At 35.1% G+C, this 19,579-nt stretch overlaps 1 protein-coding gene and 1 non-coding gene across 2 annotated transcripts in view; one reads left to right on the top strand and one right to left on the bottom strand.

The window, feature by feature from the left end:
* LOC128313945 (phenylalanine--tRNA ligase alpha subunit-like) overlaps positions 1–19,579 on the bottom strand; it is a 131,568-nt gene that overhangs the window by 88,236 nt on the left and 23,753 nt on the right. The gene's annotated exons all lie outside the window — the stretch shown is intronic.
* On the top strand, positions 8,071–8,175 carry LOC113599644 (U6 spliceosomal RNA). The gene has a single exon (XR_003420563.1). It is a non-coding gene; the product is annotated as a U6 spliceosomal RNA (small nuclear RNA).

The following is a 19,579-nucleotide window of genomic DNA, read 5'->3' as shown; positions in this document are numbered from 1 at the left end:
TAAAGAAGGCATGTGTGTTAGCACTGAGTGTTATATGTAAGTGATGAATCACTATATTCTACTCCTGAAGCCTATATTACACTATATTCTAACTAACCAGAATTTGAAAAAAAATAATAAAAGTTAAAATAGTGATTTGCACTCCAGGAAGAGTTGAAATCAATAATAGAGTATGTCTTATTAATTATACTCACCTCATGCAACTTATTATATATTGGCCAGTGCATTTTTGTAAAACTAATAAGATAAAAAATCATCTACTCTCATTTCAATTATATACTACATATGCATACGTATTATGCGTGCCTATGGGACAAATTTGACTAAAGCTTTCTCTTGGGCAAATGATCCCTTATATAAAAAGAATGCCTATTCTGGCTTTTATTTTAAATCCACCTATTTGTGAGAAGGATGTGTTGGTTATTTATTACTTTATATATAAGACAGTGATTTCATATGTATCACTTTATTTAGATATGTTCAGGAGTTTTTTTTTAATTGTTTACTTAATTTGTGGTAGATTTTAAACCTTCACTACACCAATGCCATTGGTTTATAAAACACATGTTGCTTATGTTATAGCATGACAAAGCATCCTCATGGTAAGTGAAAGGTAATTGACAATCAAGATTTCTATTACTATTCCAGAAACAGATTTAATGAAAAGAGAAAAGGTTATACACATTGAGCTGGGGGTGCTTGAATTATTCTACACATTCATAATCTCAAGGACAAATTTTCTTATAAGGTCTCCAATATAATATGAATATACAGCTGTCAGAATTCTTGGTAAGGTAGGGTAAAAGCATTCTTAACCTCAGAGGGGCTGATTGTCTGAATAGGCAGTTGTTTATATTTTGTAGGACAATATCCACTGTTGTACTTAGTATTTTTCAAGTTTGACATAAAATGATGGGATTCTATCCTGAAGGCAATCATCTTCCAAACAATGTAACAGTGTGAACCAAAATACTGAAAATGTCAACATTTCACACACCATTGATTCTTAATGTTTCTGAAGCTGTTTTTTAGTGTCCTGTGGCTACAGGTAAAAAAAAAAAAATCACATCCTGTTTGTAGTACTTTTCAACATCTTAACATCTCACGACGCAGAGCAAGCAACATTGCGCTACTTTTGTTTGTTGTTTTTTTTTTAAAGTCCATTCCATGTATGTTAGAATTTGTCATCTGTGATTTGACAAACTCAATATAGAAAAATGTTCAGCATTGGGATCTTCCAGAGCTAACGGTAAGAATATTATGTCATACCATAAGTATAAAAATAATTAGCTAAAAGATGTTCTCTTTGGTATTGTTTATTTTAGGGAATCATCTGAAATAATTTTTAAAAATTGTGTGAATTTATTCCATCAATATCTCCAATATTTCAATATTTTATGCTCTTGGGGGAGGGTCTTCTCCCCACTCCCTCACAATGCTCCAGATACTAAGTCTGTGCTTGTCGGATAGACAATGTCTATTTGACTTGCTTTTGCCAATGTGACAGCAGCAAACTTCATGGAGGCAGAGGTCCAAGAGAGCAGCTGCATGTTTCTGTCATCACTCTTGATCCTCTACCTCATCCTTGAAAACTTGCTTGAGATAGCTCTCTTTCTTGGGTCTCTGTTACAGCCATCAGAACAAGCCCTGAGTAGTGTGTTGAAAGATTAAAGACCACATGGAACAAAGCTGTATTTTTCAGTTGAGGCTATTCATGAACAAGCCTTGTGCTGGTCCAAATTAGCAGAACTGTCTGACCTTCTTATAGATCTATACAAAATAATAAATGGCTATTATTTTAAGCCACTAATTTGTGGTATATTTGTCATTCACCAAAAACTAACTGAAATAGGTTTAAATCCAGATACCTGAATATGCTAGAGTGTGTATCTACCATTGAATTATACACATCTATTAAATACAATGTAAATATTTATATGTACATGTGTTATCCATGCATAGGGACATATGTTATAACAGAGTGAAAAGATACAGAGGAAGTTAATATCAGTGTTATTTCTGAATGTAGGAATTAAGGAAGGCAATTATTATCTTACTTTTGTTCTCTAATGACACATACCAAATGAATCAAACCTGGAATACATACGAGTTCTATATTTATGATTATGGAAATATGTTTTGTTTGAAGTCCTTGCTTTTGATTAGTTCTTGTAATTTGTTGACAGAGTAAGAAGTCATTCATATGACATAAACATTGGAACACACTCAGAAATATCCCATGTCAAAATTCCATTGTATTAGAAATACTTCTATTTTAAGTTATTTCTTTGATTTAATGCACTGTCTCTGACACATTTCAAATAATTGAATGTAGGTTAAAAGGGATTGAGAATTTTTTCAGGTTACGTATACGTAACATACATGCCCAAATGTCCCTTTCTAAAGAGGTAAAAATAGTACCTACCTCACATATTTGAGGGCTAAATGAGTAAAAATATAAAAGGTTCTTAGGAAAGTGCCTAGTATACAGTGGTTGCTCAAAAAAAAATTAGCTTTTATCATGTAGTATTCAGTAGTGCAGTTTGGAGGAACTGATTTGTGAGCCATTACCATGAATGACATTTTCAAATGTGGACCTGGTGGGATAAGATCATTAAGGAAGCATATATAGTTTGATAACACCTTCAGGCCAAAAGTTGAAACCCTGAAAGACATCAAAATGTAAGGGCATTCAAAAGACAGATTATTACTCCAGTTACTTTATTAGGTTCTGAGATCAACTTCATTCTTAAATTTTTTGTTAATGCTTATTTATCTTTGGGGGAAAGAGAGAGAGAGAGAGAGAGAGAGAGAGAGAGAGAGAGAGAGAGAGAGAGAGAAAGCAGGGGAAGGGCAGAGAGAGCAAGGGAGACAGAGGATCTGAAGTCAGCTCTGTGTTGAGAGCAGAGAGCCTGACATGGGGCTTGAACTCACAAGCAAGGAGATCATGACCTGAGCCAAAGTCGGACACCCAACCAACTGAGCCACCCAGGTGTCCCCAGCCTCATTCTTAATGATGGTACAATAGCCAGAAAGTCTCTGACTTAGTTGTTTGTAAATACTAGTCACACTGTGAACAGACTGTAAAATCTTCCTCTTGAAGTGCTTACATACTTAGACACACACACACACCCCTACCCCATAGCATGAATCCAAGATACTATGAACCTGGCTGTGGGTCAGACAGTCTCTCAGTCTGTCTTTGCCAGTGACTGCACTATCTGGAGTTCATTGGGTCATTTGTGAGGCCTCAGCTTGGGAAAAAGCCAAGCTATATACATGACATAGGTCCAAAGTTGCTGGGTAGATACAGTAATTCCTTTGGAGCAGATAAGAAAGAGCAGATAAAGAACTTTTATGCGTAAACAGAAGCTCCAAACTGATATAAATTTTTATGCCTGAGAAAGGTATTTTTTTTTAACAGAGTACCTGATACCCCAGGCTTGAGTGACCTAGAAGCAGTTAAAGAAACAAACCCAACTTGAATAAAAGTTCATAGTCATTTCATATCCCCAAAGAAACAAGGCGAAATTTTTAAAAGTCCTATTCTAAAGAAACATCTCTCTACCACTAGAGCCAAATTGGTTTGCTTTTTTTATACTGCTTAAACAAATATGATAAAATCATATTGAAATATAGCCATGAAATATTAATACATCTAATACTGTAAAGGCTATTTCTCAAGGACAGAATATAATTACCTATTCTTGTTCTTAGCGCATGTTTCTAAAATTTCATGGTGTAAGTGATGAATTCAGACAAAGTAGCACATGAGAACTTTCTGAGTGTAAAAGACCAAAGGTAAAGATGGATGAACCTCTGACTGCAATGTAAACTATGTGGGTTCTGTGTTAAATGTGCAACACAGGAACAACTGTGAGGTGGTGCTAAAGAAAAAGTAAGACGAAGAGCAGTGAAATAAATTCCCCGGGGAAAAAATGACGGATAAAGGGAAGCAGAAACATTGAAAGCGTAAGTCTTAGGCAGCCAGTGTTTTTATGAAAAGTTGCATATACACACATATACTCATGCATGCATATATTCTGATAACATTTGATATGTATTTTCTCCTAGGTATATACAGAATTGTGAGTGACAAACAAGGCCAGCAACAAATCCGGAAGGAAGAATGGAGTATGATGTTGGCATTTGTATGACAATGTTTACATAAATGAAGGAGGACATTGGTGTTGGCTAGGTGAAGAAAAAGGGATGAAGACAACGGCCTCTCATCAGAGACACCTTATTCTGACAGCCAAGACTAATGTGATGATTATAACTGGTTTTATTGTAATCTTCATCTAGTAAGAGTTTAACTAGGGGTGCTTGGGTAGCTCAGTTGGTTAAACATCTGATTTTGGCACAGGTCATGATCTCGTGGTTCGTGGGTTTGGGCCTGACATCGGACCCTGTGCTGACAGCTCAGAGCCTGGAGCCTGCTTCAGATTCTGTGTCTCCCTCTATCTCTGCCTCTCCTCTGCTCACGCTCTCTCTCTCTCCCTTAAAAATATATAAACATTAAAAAAATAAAAAATAAATCAGAGTTGAATTAAAACTTCCTCAGATTACTTAACCAAGGGTTACATAAATGTACTGGGGTATAAAAGAAATGAGAAATAAATTTTTTTCTCAATTATAATAGTGGTTAATAAGCAATGTGATGCCAATGGGCTGTTTTTATAGAGAGGAAATATGTGAAAGCATTTTCTGACACTATTGTATCAGACACGGGTGCTAGAGATTTTGCTTTGTTCATATATATTCTTTTCACAGCAAGAAGTCAAGAAATGTCGAAAATGACTGATTGGAATAAATCTCTGTGTGCAGGAAATATTGAGTTATGTTAGCAAATTGTGGGAGAAAACTTAAATGGGGCAGCCATAGATCAATGCATTATTAATCTTTTCCCATTCCATATAGAAAACCACACACAGACACACAGACGTGCACACACATATACACAACATTCTTTAAAAATATGCCTTTTTCAGCTTGAATTTTTTTCCCTGATATTATAGATAATACAACTGCATGAGCAGGTAACATGCATGCTAAACTTCTATTTTTTTTTAATTTGAATAAATTCTAAATATATGTAGGCTTTATGCAGTTGTCATGTCTATCGCAGTCCAAGTGAAGAGAGAATAAATATCATACATTTTGGTTTAGCTGCTGGTATGTTTATAATCCAATTTTTTCAGAGGGATAGTAGCATGATATATGGATATCTACCGAATATTAGTTTATATGGGAAAGCAAAGTGGATTTTTCAGACAATACAGTAACAGCTGGATTCCAAAGTGCTAACAATAAAAGATTGAGAAGGTATATGCAAACATTTTCCAATGCCTATGGCTTTTCTCCCTTATTTCATCTTATAATCATATACTTATCTCTCTTAGGAGATAAAAACAATGTTAACTACATCTATTTGGCTTATGATTGTAGTATATTTTTTATTTGTATTGAAATAGCTGTCATAGTATTAAGAATAGTAAAATACAACTTTTTTGGGGAGGCTCCATCTTTTTTGGTGTACTTCAGAAAAATACTTGCGTATGTGTATATTCAGAAAGCCACAAAATGAGTTTTTTTACTTTCTTAGTTTATAGTAAGATTATATAATACACTCCATGTGATTTACTGTTTTCTAATCATTTAAAATGTTGTGTTTTGAGGTGCAGTGTACTGTGAGTGATAGAGGGCAGTAAAATCAAACTCTCATAGTTTATAGTCTTACTTTCTAATGTGCACTCTACCTTGATTTCATTACAATAATCATCTGAGGCTTTCAAAATAATATTTCACAGGTACTGTGTGCTTACCAGGCACTGTGATAAACATGCCTCATATACATTATAACAGTCAACTCTGACAATACTTCTATGAAACGAAGGGAATCCAGCCTGAGGAATTCAACATTCTCTTCCAAGATTCCACGGTTTATAATTGAACCAGAATTATAACTCTGGGCTGATTCATTCCCAAGGGCCAGCTTCTTACCAACTTGTACTACCATTATAAATTATGAAGATTGTTAGTAAAGATAAATTTATAGATTGTCATTTTATAAGCATTGCCTATAATCAGAGTTTATATATAGAAACTTTTTCTTAATACAGTACATTTTAAACTCATGGTCCATTTAGGTAACTTGTCAATATAATACAACGAGTACATATCAATACACTAATTTTGAAGACAGACATAGCTGCTCTTGAATTTTGGATTTGGGTCTTACTAGGTAGTACATTAATGTGTTATTGTATTAGTTCTAAGAGATGCACATGTGTTCAGGTACACAGCTGGAAATGTCAGCATACACAGTTCCCTCTTCCATTCCCTTTTTCTAAATGTCTACCAACTAACACAGCTCTGGTCTATTCAACTGGCATTGTCTTCCAATCCCTATTGCCATGTGTCCCATTTAACTGAACTCTTACATTACATAATAAAGTTCTCAGCATGCCCTCACTACTACTACACTATTTCTGTGAACGGCTTTACTCATTTTTCCAAACTGCATAGTTTCACAATACATTCTTACCAGTCCATCTCCCAATTTCAACTTCTCTCACAGTTGTCCCCAAATTCAGCTTGGAGGCAGCAGGAAGGTTGTTTGTCTTCATGAACACTGAAAATAGGTCATCTACATTTTTGTCTCATTTGATATTGTGTTAACTGCCACTGTTCACTGGCTTTCCCCAGATTTGCTCTGCCGAATCTGCTGAGGTAATTTCATCAGAGTTGAGCCAGTGGATGGATTTGATTCTTAAGGTAAACTAGGTTATCTGATTAACCTCTAATATTAGTAATAAGGAAAACATTGTTAAGGCTTCTCTATTTACTCTATTTTATCCCTCCAATTTTTAGAATTGCAATAGGAATAAGGAAAGACATTTTTTGAGGAGTCATAAAAGATATTTTGAAGGTAAGTACAGCTAATAAGATTTTGAAATGAATTTTTAAAAAAGAGAAAAAAAGAAGACATAATAAGTCTTCAACTGCTTAAAGGACAGTCATATGGCAAAATTTAATGGACTTGAATTTTTAAGAGAGGACATGATTAAGAGCACCACAAATGATCATGACTGTTATTTCCACACAATGCAAGACAAAATTTAAATTCTAGCTATGAAGCTTCACCATAATATGTCTTGCCCTAGCAAGAGAGTTAAGGATTAGGTTATTTATATAGAGGACTTTTGACCAATTACTATTTGGTGGGGTTAAAATAAATGTGGTTCAGTGAGGATAGATCACAAAAGGGATGCATAAACAATAATATCTATTGATCTATTTGTCTGAAAAATTTATAAAAACTGGTATAAAAGTTGTTCTGCCACTAGACTAAAAGATCATTCCTTATAGGGATGAGATCATATTCAACTCTATGTCTTCAACACTGCAAACAATTCAAGAAAATGCCATAAAATATTTGCTGAACTCAATTGTACTTGAATGTAAAGTAGCAGTTTGTATTGTATTTGTGAAAGAAGCTTCTTCTAGAAAGCTTTATTCAGACAAAAATCAGGAATTCAGTCTTTCCTCAAAGGTCATACATCCACGCTCTTTCAAATATAAAGATCCCAAATGAACATCTTCCTGGATAACTAATCAACTCTGATTAACAAGGAACAAAATTTAGTATTAAAACCAAATAATATGGGTTTCTTTGTTAAAAATTCACAGAAATTGTGGGATATACACAGGTTTTAAATTAAACATGTCAGGGGCACCTGGGTGGCTGAGTGGTTAAGAGTCTGATTTCAGCTCAGGTCATGATCTCACAGCTGGTGAGTTTGAACCCTGCGTCGGGCTCAGTGCTGACAGCTCAGAGCCTGGAGCCTGCTTTGGATTCTGTGTCTCCCCCCCACTCTCTCTCTCTGCCCCTCCCCTGCTCATGCTCATGCTCTGTCTTTCAAAAAATAAATAAATGTTAAAAAAATTGTTTAAAAAATATGGCAAAACATTTTTTCCAAATAATTAGGAACACTTAAAATATAAATAAATTTGCAATATTTATTTCCTAACATAATAGAAGTGTTCAATTTAGAGTGAGAACACATTGTGCTCGCTTCGGCAGCACATATACTAAAACTGGAACGATGCAGACAAGATTAGCATGGCCCCTGCGCAAGGGACACGTAGAGCAAGAACACATTAAGTGGTTCAAAAAATATTCATTCACAGAATTAAGTTGTAAAAAATTATACGTATATTTTATTTATCCCATCATTTAAAAATTCTATATACATCTAACACTTCTATATACATCTTGTAATATATATACTATCTCATTATGGAATTATATACATGAATTTATAAATAAAACTATTGAAATTTTATATCAAATTATTTATATAGTAGAGCCCACATGAGAGATTACAAGTCTACTGACTATGTATATAAATGTAGGTTAAAAAAATCCATTTTTTCCCTCTGAAATGGAACAAGAATTATTAATCTGCATCCATGATTTTGGAGAGATCTATGAGTAGAACTGAATGTGTCCGGGCAATTCCTGACAAAAATATGAAAAATTCTCTTTGTATATTTTTTGTTAATTTTTCTGGGACAGAATCCATAGTCTCAGTCTAATTCTAATAAATAATAAATAAATAAACAGATAAATAGCAAGTGAAAAACATAAGTTATACGTTACAGAATGCCATTATTCAGTCATGGCATTTGGGTACCAATCTAGTGCTTCTGCTGCAGAGTTAATATCTAGTGACAAGGTTACTGGTTTGCTGCATTGCTAGCTATTCAAAATACCCCTGTGAATTTGAGAAGGAAAGGAAAATATATAATTAGCAATCATTTTAGTAGTCATTTGGGAATTTCCTAAAGACAATAAAAGGAATTACACAAAATATGCCAGAGACTAAAATTTTGACTTTAAAGATTTCTCTAGTAATCTAATATTCAGTGACTGAACTGAGTCAGTATTTTTACGTTAACTAACCATTCCCACCTTAGTCAACTGAACAGTTATGGGAGAATAGAACGATTGCTCAACCAGAGTACTGAAAATGTGAAGACTAAGTTCAGAGGCAATGTGACCTTATAAACTCATTTCTCTCTATCTCGAGTCTCCCCAAGTTTTTCTCAAATATAAAATACATAGTCAGGGGCACCTGGGTGGCTCAGTCAGTTAATCGTCCAACTTCGGCTCAGATCATGATCTCATGGCTCGTGAATTCGAGCCCCGCGTCGGGCTCCGGGCTGACAGCTCAGAGCCTGAAGCCTGTTTCAGATTCTGTGTCTCCCTCTCTCTCTGCCCCTACCCTGCTCACATTCTCTCTCTCTCTCAAAAATAAATAAACAGTGAAAAAAAAATTAAATACATAGTCAAGGGAACACTGACAGCCTAGCTCTAGTTCTCCATTTTAGTGACCGCTTTTTTTTTTTTTTAATTCTCACAAGATATGTGGAGCTCACATTTCAATATGTGCCTTTTTATACTTAATCTCTGATTGTTTTTTCCTCCTCACACTCAGGCCAAAAATATACATATATATCACATATTATATATACAATTGCTGCCATCTTTAAATCTCTCTCACTTAAGAGTTATATCTAAAGCAGCAAATGTTTCCTTTTAAATATAACCCTTTTTATACTCATTCACCATGCACTATTCCTAAATCACTTTTGAATCTTCATAATTCTATAATTTCCTATTACCCTTTGGAAAATGGCCACCATTATATTTATTTAGTTATAAATACATATATAGGTATTAATAAAACTTTGAGACCTCCAACTTGTGATAAAAATACTTTCAACTGCCCTACTTATTATTAAAAATATTTCCTCATTCAGTATTTACAACATTGCATGACACATGGAAAATGTTAAAAAGGTATCTGGTACTTTATTAAAGGCATTTTTGCAGGATCTATATCTGATCATTTTTGAACAACTATTATGTGCAAGACACTACAACAGACAAAAATTAGTATTTCACAGCCATGTTTTGAAAAGATTTACAGCTTATTGAATCTTATTTCTTTCACTTAATTATCTCAAGAGAAAAGCAGAATTTATTCTATTATTAAAACAGGGCTTTTAATATATTTTACATATCCCACATTTTTTCAGTATTCTGACATTTGTTTACTTATTAGATATTTTAAATTATGCCCTTTGCTTCAAAGCCTCAGAGCACAAGTTGGATAAAACTTTCATTAAATATTTAAATAAGGAGAAGAAACAATCAAACAGCAACATAATAATCAAACAAAAAGGCTCCCAGCATAAAACCACAGATCTCACTTATTGAAACAGACTCTTTATTTAGAAGAATAGTGTGTGGTTTCTTTAGCATTATGTATTATTAATGCTAAAATTCAGTACAATGAAATCTGAATTTTGTACAGGGGACAATATCTTCAATAATTAAAGAAGTAGATCAGTTTGCCAATCCTTGGCTTATCCCTTACCCAACTGGTTAAATTATTTAGGCACTTTATCTAATTATAGTTAGATAATTGGTACAATTCATTATCCTATGATGAAAACCTGTTAAGCAATAAATCCTTTCAAATAGAGTTTTATATGTATACAGCAAATTACCTTTACCAGTGTTATTCATTGGTATACTTACCAAAAGAAAGACCCTGTACTAAGACAAAGAGGTATAAGAAGAAAAATTGTGTAACATTATAAAAGTACAATGCTCAAATGCCATTCTGACTAACATGGGCAATTGTTATTTTAGAAGAATCCCGTTTTGTCCTAAAGGCTTCTGAATTGTCTCGTGAACATTTAGATTATAGCCTGGCATACACTAGATCTTCAATAAATGGAGAACTCTTTGCATTGGTTCCAAGAGATATTTTTCTGAAAGAGTTTTTATTTTAATAGTTTGTGATGCCCATTTCCACTCTTTCACTTAACATCTTTGTATCTAAGGCCTTTGCATAGATAAGCATAGGAATCATGTTTAGTATCAGAATTAAGGTTTATTTAATTTTATAACAAATTAACTACATTTAACTATTTATCTTGAGGTAAAAGTAAGATATTTGATAAGTAATACTGGGTGAATTTGCTTCTGTTCTTCATTCAGGAGCACACTGCAAATGGCTCCAAAAAACAGATTATTTCTGAAAACGTGTTCAATACTGTTTTTAGTACTGATAAATGTATTCCTCCTCTAATAAAAGCTTTTGAACATATGAGACTCACATTCTGAGTCAAATTAATGTAGGGATCACATGAATTGGACAGTCTAGGAAGGGTTCCCTACTTTATCAGGGACATTTTGGGACCCAATGATGGTCAAGTGATCCAATTTCATTTAAAGAGTTCTTATAATTTGGTTCAAAACAAACATACTTAATGTTGCATTATGCAGTCTTTTCCATTTTTATTCATTTTATAATTCCTTTGGTTGTTGAAATAAAGAACCCTGGACTGTGATTTGAAAATTATAAGTTATTTTCCCTTAGCTTCGAATTTCCAATAAACCAAATAGAGTGTAATATGTTACAATCTTAATTAAAATAAATTTCATTTTGCTCCACAGGCTATACAGTTTTCTTTCTTTAAAAAAAGTTTTATAATAAACATATATTTTCCCATTCATCTGTATCAATTTAATCTCTATAAAGTATTGCCAAACAAAAAAAAACCATAGAAAAATCATTGTTTAAACTCACTTTATGTTCTAAGCTGAAAAACACTAATCTATAACTTTCCAGTAAAGTCTCTGCTTTATTTCAAACAATTTCTCCCAACACAAATCAGAATGTTTGTGAATTTATTTAGAAGCAAGAAAAGATGGCTTACCTTCAAAGTAGAAAAAATTGAAGGTTTCTTTTTTTTTGTTTTTTATAAAGTTGATATTTATGACTATTCTATGGAAAAGAGGAATAAATTGAACTCAACAAGCTAACTAATCTCTTATATAAGGATAACCAATTTCCAAGTTATAGTTCCATTGTACATAAATATAATATTAATACTTATTTTAAAATATATTTTAACATTTATTAAAAGTTAAGACTATTCAATCACTGTTTTCTTTATTTAATTTTTTTAAGTAATTGCTACACCTAACAGGGAGCTTGAACTTACAAACACGAGATCAAAGGTCAAATGCTCTACTGACTGAGCCAGTCAGGCACCCCAAGCACTATTTTCATTGTACAAAAGTACAATTCTTCTTTATATTCCAGTATTTAGGTGTTTACATTCTAAATTTTCATACCCTAATCCCAACACTTGGAATGATAGGTCTATGGAGAACCTCTCTGCCTCCGTGTTTCCTCTACTTCCCCAGCATATCTGTATCCCTCCTTGTCTCAAACTGACCAATGAAAGGAAGGGGGAAATGATTTTTTAGATGGCTAGTTCTCTTCATTGTTGGATTTCTTTTCAAAAAGGGATTAGAACGTAATATCTTTAGCCAGTAATGAATTACCTGCTCTCTTTGATCACACAGATTTACATGTCTCTTGGCCTAGCCCAAATTCCACCTCCAAGAGTCCATTACCAGCCACACACCAGATAGCTGGGAAAGCAGACATGCTAAAAAGACCTGATCTGAGAATCACTGAAAACTTGAGTAAAGGATTCTGTCCATATATGAAGGCAGCAGAATGGAGAAAAACTGCACTAGTCCCTTCAAAGAAGGAAACAAATGAGGTGAGCTATTAGGTTGACAAACATCAATATAGGAAGAGAAACCAAATTAACATATACAGCAGTTCACATTTTTCTTGTCTCGGTATGAGGAAAATTAGCTCTTTCTATTCAGGTCACCAGCAAAGCTAATGCCATTGAGAAGCTATTCGGGTCTCTGGGGTAAGCCACATGCCTTTCTTGCTGGCTCGTATTACTCACATAAAGGCTTCTCTTCCCTGTGCACTAGAATGCTTTCAGTTTACAACCCATAAATGGGGGTGTGGACTGGCTACCGCATGGAATTCTGCAACAAGTGATTTTGCTCATTAAATGGAGTAAGTGCATCGGGGGTCAGAAGATCACCACATACAACAGTATGGTGGCCAAGGGAAGCTGACTTTCTACCACCTCCCAAACTATTGGAAAACTAAGGGAGTAAGAAACCCACCATGAGAGGTTGCTTAGGGTAATATCTGAAGCCTCTCTCACTAACTACAAGTAAGCTGGAAGAAATTGCAGCTGTGTACCCAGAAAATACGTGGATTCTACACTGATTTCCTTCAGCAGATTGTTGAGGCTTCCTTAGAATTCACTGTCAGTGACCCAAGGGCAGATAAAATCTGCCCTTTGGTCTTAGCAAACTTTCTCTGGCTTTTTTTGGCAACTATCCAAAATCAAGTTAAGAAAAAGGTGGTAAAATGGCAAGGACATACTATTACTCAAATTTAATAGCAACTATTCAGTTTGGGGACAACTGAGAAAAAAAAAGAGGAAGAGAATTAGAGTGTTATGCAGGCTGCTTAGTTAGAACTCTTTGCTAAAGGGAATTATCTTTATTCTGACTAACCCACAAAAGGCAAAATGAAGAAAGGAAACTGTATGTCATTATTGAAAAAAAAAACAAAAAAAACCCAGGATGTTGAAAAAGGAGTTGTAGAAAGAGACTCTGGGGGTGCAGGAATTAGTAACAAGGAAACCAAGAAAGCCCAGAAGGTTAGGGAGTGATTGACAAGTGTCTTAAAATGGACAGATTTAATGAATCTTGGGGGGGTTGGGGGGGCAGGGTGGCAACTGGTGATATTAGTGATACTTATTATTCTGCAATTTCCTCAGAAATTTCTTGCTTTCCATTTGGTGATAGAGCAATACAGGTTGCTGGTATTTCAGATCAGCCTTTTATCTCTTCCTTTTCCTCTGCTTTTACCATACAGATAGGTCCTCTTGCTGAGAAACATGTGCAAGTTATTTTCTCTTGATTTTCCTTTAAATCTACTAGAGAGATACCTGCCATGTAACTTAAAGGCTACCATAACCCTGTATTCCAGATAGTCTGTGGAGCAACTTGGTAAAAGACACCTAAATTGATCAACTATGTGCCTTCTGAAAGTAAAGTCTTCTGATAGATAGTGGCAGACCATTCTGGAAAAAACACTCCAAACCACATAGCTTTGGGATATGGCAGAGAGTGGAATTTTCATACCTTTTTGGAAAAACACTGAGCTGAATAAATCAGTGTGTCACTTTGGAGGATGTCTTAGTGACATGTAATCTGAGATAAAGAACCATAAAAATCATTTCCCAAAAGAATAATCCATGGCCATATGTAAAATAATATCCTTTGTCAATATCTCAATTGGGGGAATAAAATAGTTATAAAGCAATTAGAAAAGTAAAGAGTAATTTAAATAGTGCACTCACCTGTAATACTATGCTTCCGATAAAGGAGGAAGGTAAATTTGATAAAGATGATTAACCACTATACATTTTTGCGCATAATTTTTCCATTAATCTCTGTAGCTCCCAACGCAGTAACTATTCTCACTTCTGCCTTGAGTTAACACTGTCTGCACAATATTTCTCTATAATTCATCTACGTTCTGATTTTTCTCTATTTCTTTCTGTTTCACTAGAGAAAGGATCTAAATTATTGCTTACTTTTCCTTAGGAAGGAATTCAGTATTTATGCTAAAGTATTCCTTGGGGTGCCTGGGTGGCTCAGTCGGTTAAGCATCCGACTTAGGCTCAGGTCATGATCTTGCAGTCCGTGAGTTTGAGCCCCGCGTCAGGCTCTGTGCTGATAGCTCAGAGTCTGGAGCCTGTTTCAGATTCTGTGTCTCCCTCTCTCTCTGACCCTCCCCCATTCATACTGTCTCTCCCTGTCTCTAAAATAAATAAACGTTAAAAAAATATATTTTGGGGGCGCCTGGGTGGCTCAGTCGGTTAAGCACCCGACTTCGGCTCGGTCAGGATCTCACTGTCCGTGAGTTCGAGCCTCACGTCGGGCTCTGTGCTGACTGCCCAGAGCCTGGAGCCTGTTTCAGATTCTGTGTCTCCCTCTCTCTCTGACCCTCCCCCGTTCATGCTCTGTCTCTCTCTGTCTCAAAAATAAATGAACGTTAAAAAAAATTTTTTAATAGATTTTAATAAAGTATTCCTCAAGGGTCTTGAGACTTTCCTTTGCTTTTTTCTAGACATTTACAGAAAAACTTAGAGAAATTTGTCTCACCAGAAAAATTTGTAAGTATTCAAAATACAGATGAATTGCTGGTGTCCTCAGAAACTTTAAGAACATTGCAAAACTGACACTTGGGTCTTTGTTACAGTTGTTTGCTTCACAGGACATGAGTCCTCCCCAAAACTAACTGCAATTACTGCTCATGTGAAGTCTAACATTTACAGCATCTGTTGTCAGCTGGTAGGCCACAGAGTATTATAATCTAGAAGTTAGCTCACTTTGCAGACCAAACAACCTACTACCCCAAAACCCCAAAAGACAAAAAAAAAAACCCCAAAAACCAAAGCAACAAATAGACTATTGGGATGGGGGGAATACAATATTGTGGATACTGAGTTCAATTTTTCTTCAGAAAATGATGGAGCAGTTTGTGATAATTAACTATTTTGGTTCTACTTTTATTCAACGTTTTTTATTTATTTTTGGGACAGAGAGAGACAGAGCATGAACGGGGGAGGGGCAGAGAGAGAGGGAGACACAGAATCGGAAACAGGCTCGAACCCACGGACCGCGAGATCGTGACCTGGCTGAAGTCGGACGCTTAACCGACTGCGCCACCCTGGCGCCCCTAGTTCTACTTTTATAATCTGAGGTGGTTTTGGGGAGCCTGGGTGGCTCAGTCAGTTGAACATCCGACTTGGGCTCAGGTCATGATCTCGTGGTTCATGGGTTCCAGCCCGGTGTTGGGCTCTGTGTTGACAGCTCAGAGCCTGGAGCCTGCTTCGGATTGGATTCTGTGTCTCCCCTCTGCCCCTACCCCACTCGCACTCTGTCTCTCTCAAAAGTAAATAAACATTAAAAATAAACTGAAAATATGAGGTTTTTTAATAAGTGAAATTGGGTACATCTCTACCCTGTTTTAAAAAAATTGGAGCAATTCTCTTTAATATTTTTTTTTACCTCAACAAAAACTACTTTTTCTCAGGCAAAATGTTTGCTGATTTGTCAGAGATAAAAATTTATAATTAACTGCTCAGATAGCAGCATTTCACATTAGAGTTCATACAGGGCAAAATGACATAGTTTCTAAAGATCCTCCACAGATTAGATGATGCCTACTGACACTGGGGAGGTCCAGATGCTTTACTCAACCCACATATTCAAATGCTATTCTTTTTTGGAAACAACCTCATAGACACAACCACAAATCACATTCAACTAGAGATATCTGGGCATTCCTTGTTTCAACCAGTCAAGTTGACACATAAAATTAACCGTGAAAGTTAAAAACAAAAACAAATAAAAACTAGATTCATGTTTCTCATGAGAAGCCAACTTCTCAGGAAAACTGGATGATGGTTCCGATCCAGGACTTAAAATTTAAGTTGTCTAGAATAAGTGGTGTGTTTGCTGAATACAAATTAAAGGAGCTCTTCTAACAAACGTGTCTCTATTCTCAGACTGCTGTGTTCTGCTATGCACAGAATTATTTCCATTACTTTAAAAAGCACATTTTACTAAAAAACAAACATGTTATTTGTTACATTAGTTTGTTGTTGTTGTTGTTGTTGTTGTTTCTGTATTGCCCACATGTTGAAGTCCACCAGTACCTCAGAATGACACTTTATTTGGAAACTGGGCGTTGCCAGTGTAATTAGTAAAGATGAGACCATGTTGGAATAGGGTGGGCTCCTAATCCAGCATGACTCATATCATTATATAAGAAAGAGATATATGGACACAGATTACACACACAAGGAAAATGCCATATGGAGATAAAGGCAGAGATCAGAATTAATGCTTCTACAAGCTAAGGGGCACCAAAGATTGCCAGCAAATCACCAGATGACATGTAAGAGGGACTAAACAGTCTCCCTCATTGCCCTCAGAAGGAACCAACCCTGCTTTTTCATATTTTTTAAATGTTTATTTATTTTTGAGGGAGAGACAGAGACAGAGCCAGCGGGGGGAGGAGGGACACAGAGAAAGGGAGACACAGAATCCAAAGCAGGCTCCAGGCTCCAAGCTGTTAGCACAGAGCCTGGCATGGGGCTTGAACCCACGAACCATGAGATCATCACCTGAGACAAAGTCGGATGCTCAAATGACTGAGCCACCCAGGTGCCCAAACCCTGCTGACATCTTAATCTTGGACCTTCCAAGCCTCCAGAAATGTAAAACAATAAATTTCTGCTTTTTATACCAACCAGCATGTGGTACTTTGTTACAGGAAACCTAGCAAACTAATATACCCAGTAATGGTTCTCGCAGTCTCATTTCCTATCATTTCTAAATTGTACTCCCAGTATAAACAGGATCTGTATTTATAACTCTTAACAATGTGATGATTGACACAGTAAAAGTGGTACCATCTCCATTAATATTTTTTTATAACAACAAAGTAAAAATAATTAAATGTATTCAGGTACTCAAGCCCTAATCTCTCTCCCTCTCTCTCTCTCTCTCTCTCATATACACACAAATGTACTGGAAGGATGATGTAGAAATAAACATCTAATTAATGCACAAACAAATCTGGCATTCACAGATAGAAACTGCAAAAGACAGGTCTAATGTCATTTAATTAACTTTGGGATGCCGGTTCACTCAAAAACCCAATATAGGTAGATAAGCAAAGGTAAATGTCTATTACTAATGGAGATTTAGGTGGCTGTTATAATAATGTAACTGTTGATTTAGACTCAATGCCAAAACAAAAGAAAACAACAAGCCCGCAGGTGGGTTTATCCTTAAGACTTAAAGCTATAAGTAAACACTAGAAGCTTAATCTCTGCCTTTCAATGAGTGCCTCATCATAAGACTTTAGATTTAGATGATGGTGGTATATATCAATGCATTTCACACTTGGGAAAAACTACTGAAAATTATAGAAAATTACTAATGAGACTAAATTGTCATATCAGTGTGATGGCAGTTACGATTCACTGACACTCAAAATTTATTGGACCTTGCAAGAGAAACTTCTAATTAAAAATTTAGACTTTGAGTCTCCAGAGTTGAGTCATTCCTTAGGTTTGGAAGAGACAGGACTTTATTTATTGGACCTTACAAGAGAAACTTCTAATTAAAAATTTAGACTTCGAGTCTCCAGAGTTGAGTCATTCCTTAGGTTTGGAAGAGACAGGACTTTATAATGAACCACTAAATTGTATTTTCATAATAACCTGAGAATGCAATATTGACAACACAACAACTGATAAAATTAATGTATGGCTAAAAACATTTCTGTAATGTAGATAATAACCAAGTATCTGATTTAACTGCTTACCACTGCAATGATATACTAAAAGGTTATTCCCTCAAAGTAAATAAAGTACTGACTTTTAAAAAAATTCAATAATTCTGTTATTTCACCATTCTAACAATCTCTTTTCTTTATATTTTACTGTAGATTTGCCGGATATTTAGACTGCTGTAACCTGCCTAGAAAAAGACAGGAACAACAAAGGAAATAATAATTAGAAATTTTAATGTTACTATTTTATAAGTGAAAAAAAAGGAAGAGGCTTCCCCTCCTTCTTTTTCCAAGAGCAGTAACTTTAAAGAACTCTGTGAGTTCCTTCTCTCTCTCCTTGAAATATGTGTAAATCTTTTTTGAAACTAAATACAAATCTTGCCAATTTTAGGACTCAGGAATGTGTTTCTCAAGGACCTAGGCACTGTCTGTTTGAAATGCAAACATCAAGGAAGATGTGCACATCTCTCCCAATTTCTGTGAGAAAATAGGAGCCTCATTTAGACAGAAGCCTCTCCAAGTTGCAGAACTACCTCTTGACATAAAGAAATGAGAAGTTCATTTTTAAGAAAAGAAACTAACATTGATGGCCACTCCCATCATCAAGTAAATTTGAAACGATGTTGTCATTTTCCCATATTTGAAAATAGTTATTGTTTTTCTTGAGAACATGAATGTAATGGATTGTATCTGCTTGGTTCTGTCTTTGAAGTCTCTTAGTGGATTGCTTTTGATGTGCATCGTATGTTGGTTTAATGTTTACTCAATAATAAAATTGTTTTTTTTTCTCTTCTAATTTTATGGGGAGATTTTCTGGGCTGGGAAAAGATTTCATTTTTAATTATATTTACCCAACAAATGATACCAAAACTTTACACAGTTATTCCAGAAGAGCAGAGAACAGACCGACCTCACTTATAGACATGCATACAAAATCCTTATATAAATGGTAAAAGTAAGTGATAAAAATATGTACATGGATATCCAATTGCATTACTTACAATAACAAAGAGTGCAAAAACTCTTCAACAACAGAAGGAACTTTAAATTACAAATCATTCATTTTAGTAAGTATGCAGCCAATAAAGAAATATTTTAAAGAATGATGTGGGGCATAGAAGTTGTATCCAGTTTTTAACCTGTGATCTGATTTTGCCTTTTTGTTTTTCCTCATCTACTAACGCTTTGGGTCTAGTCCACTTGATTTTCATACCACATTTTCAAACTGCCTC

This window comes from Acinonyx jubatus, chromosome C1 (assembly GCF_027475565.1).
Source record: "Acinonyx jubatus isolate Ajub_Pintada_27869175 chromosome C1, VMU_Ajub_asm_v1.0, whole genome shotgun sequence".
NCBI classification, from domain to species: Eukaryota; Metazoa; Chordata; class Mammalia; order Carnivora; family Felidae; genus Acinonyx; species Acinonyx jubatus.
This window is presented reverse-complemented; position numbering and strand designations above follow the sequence as displayed.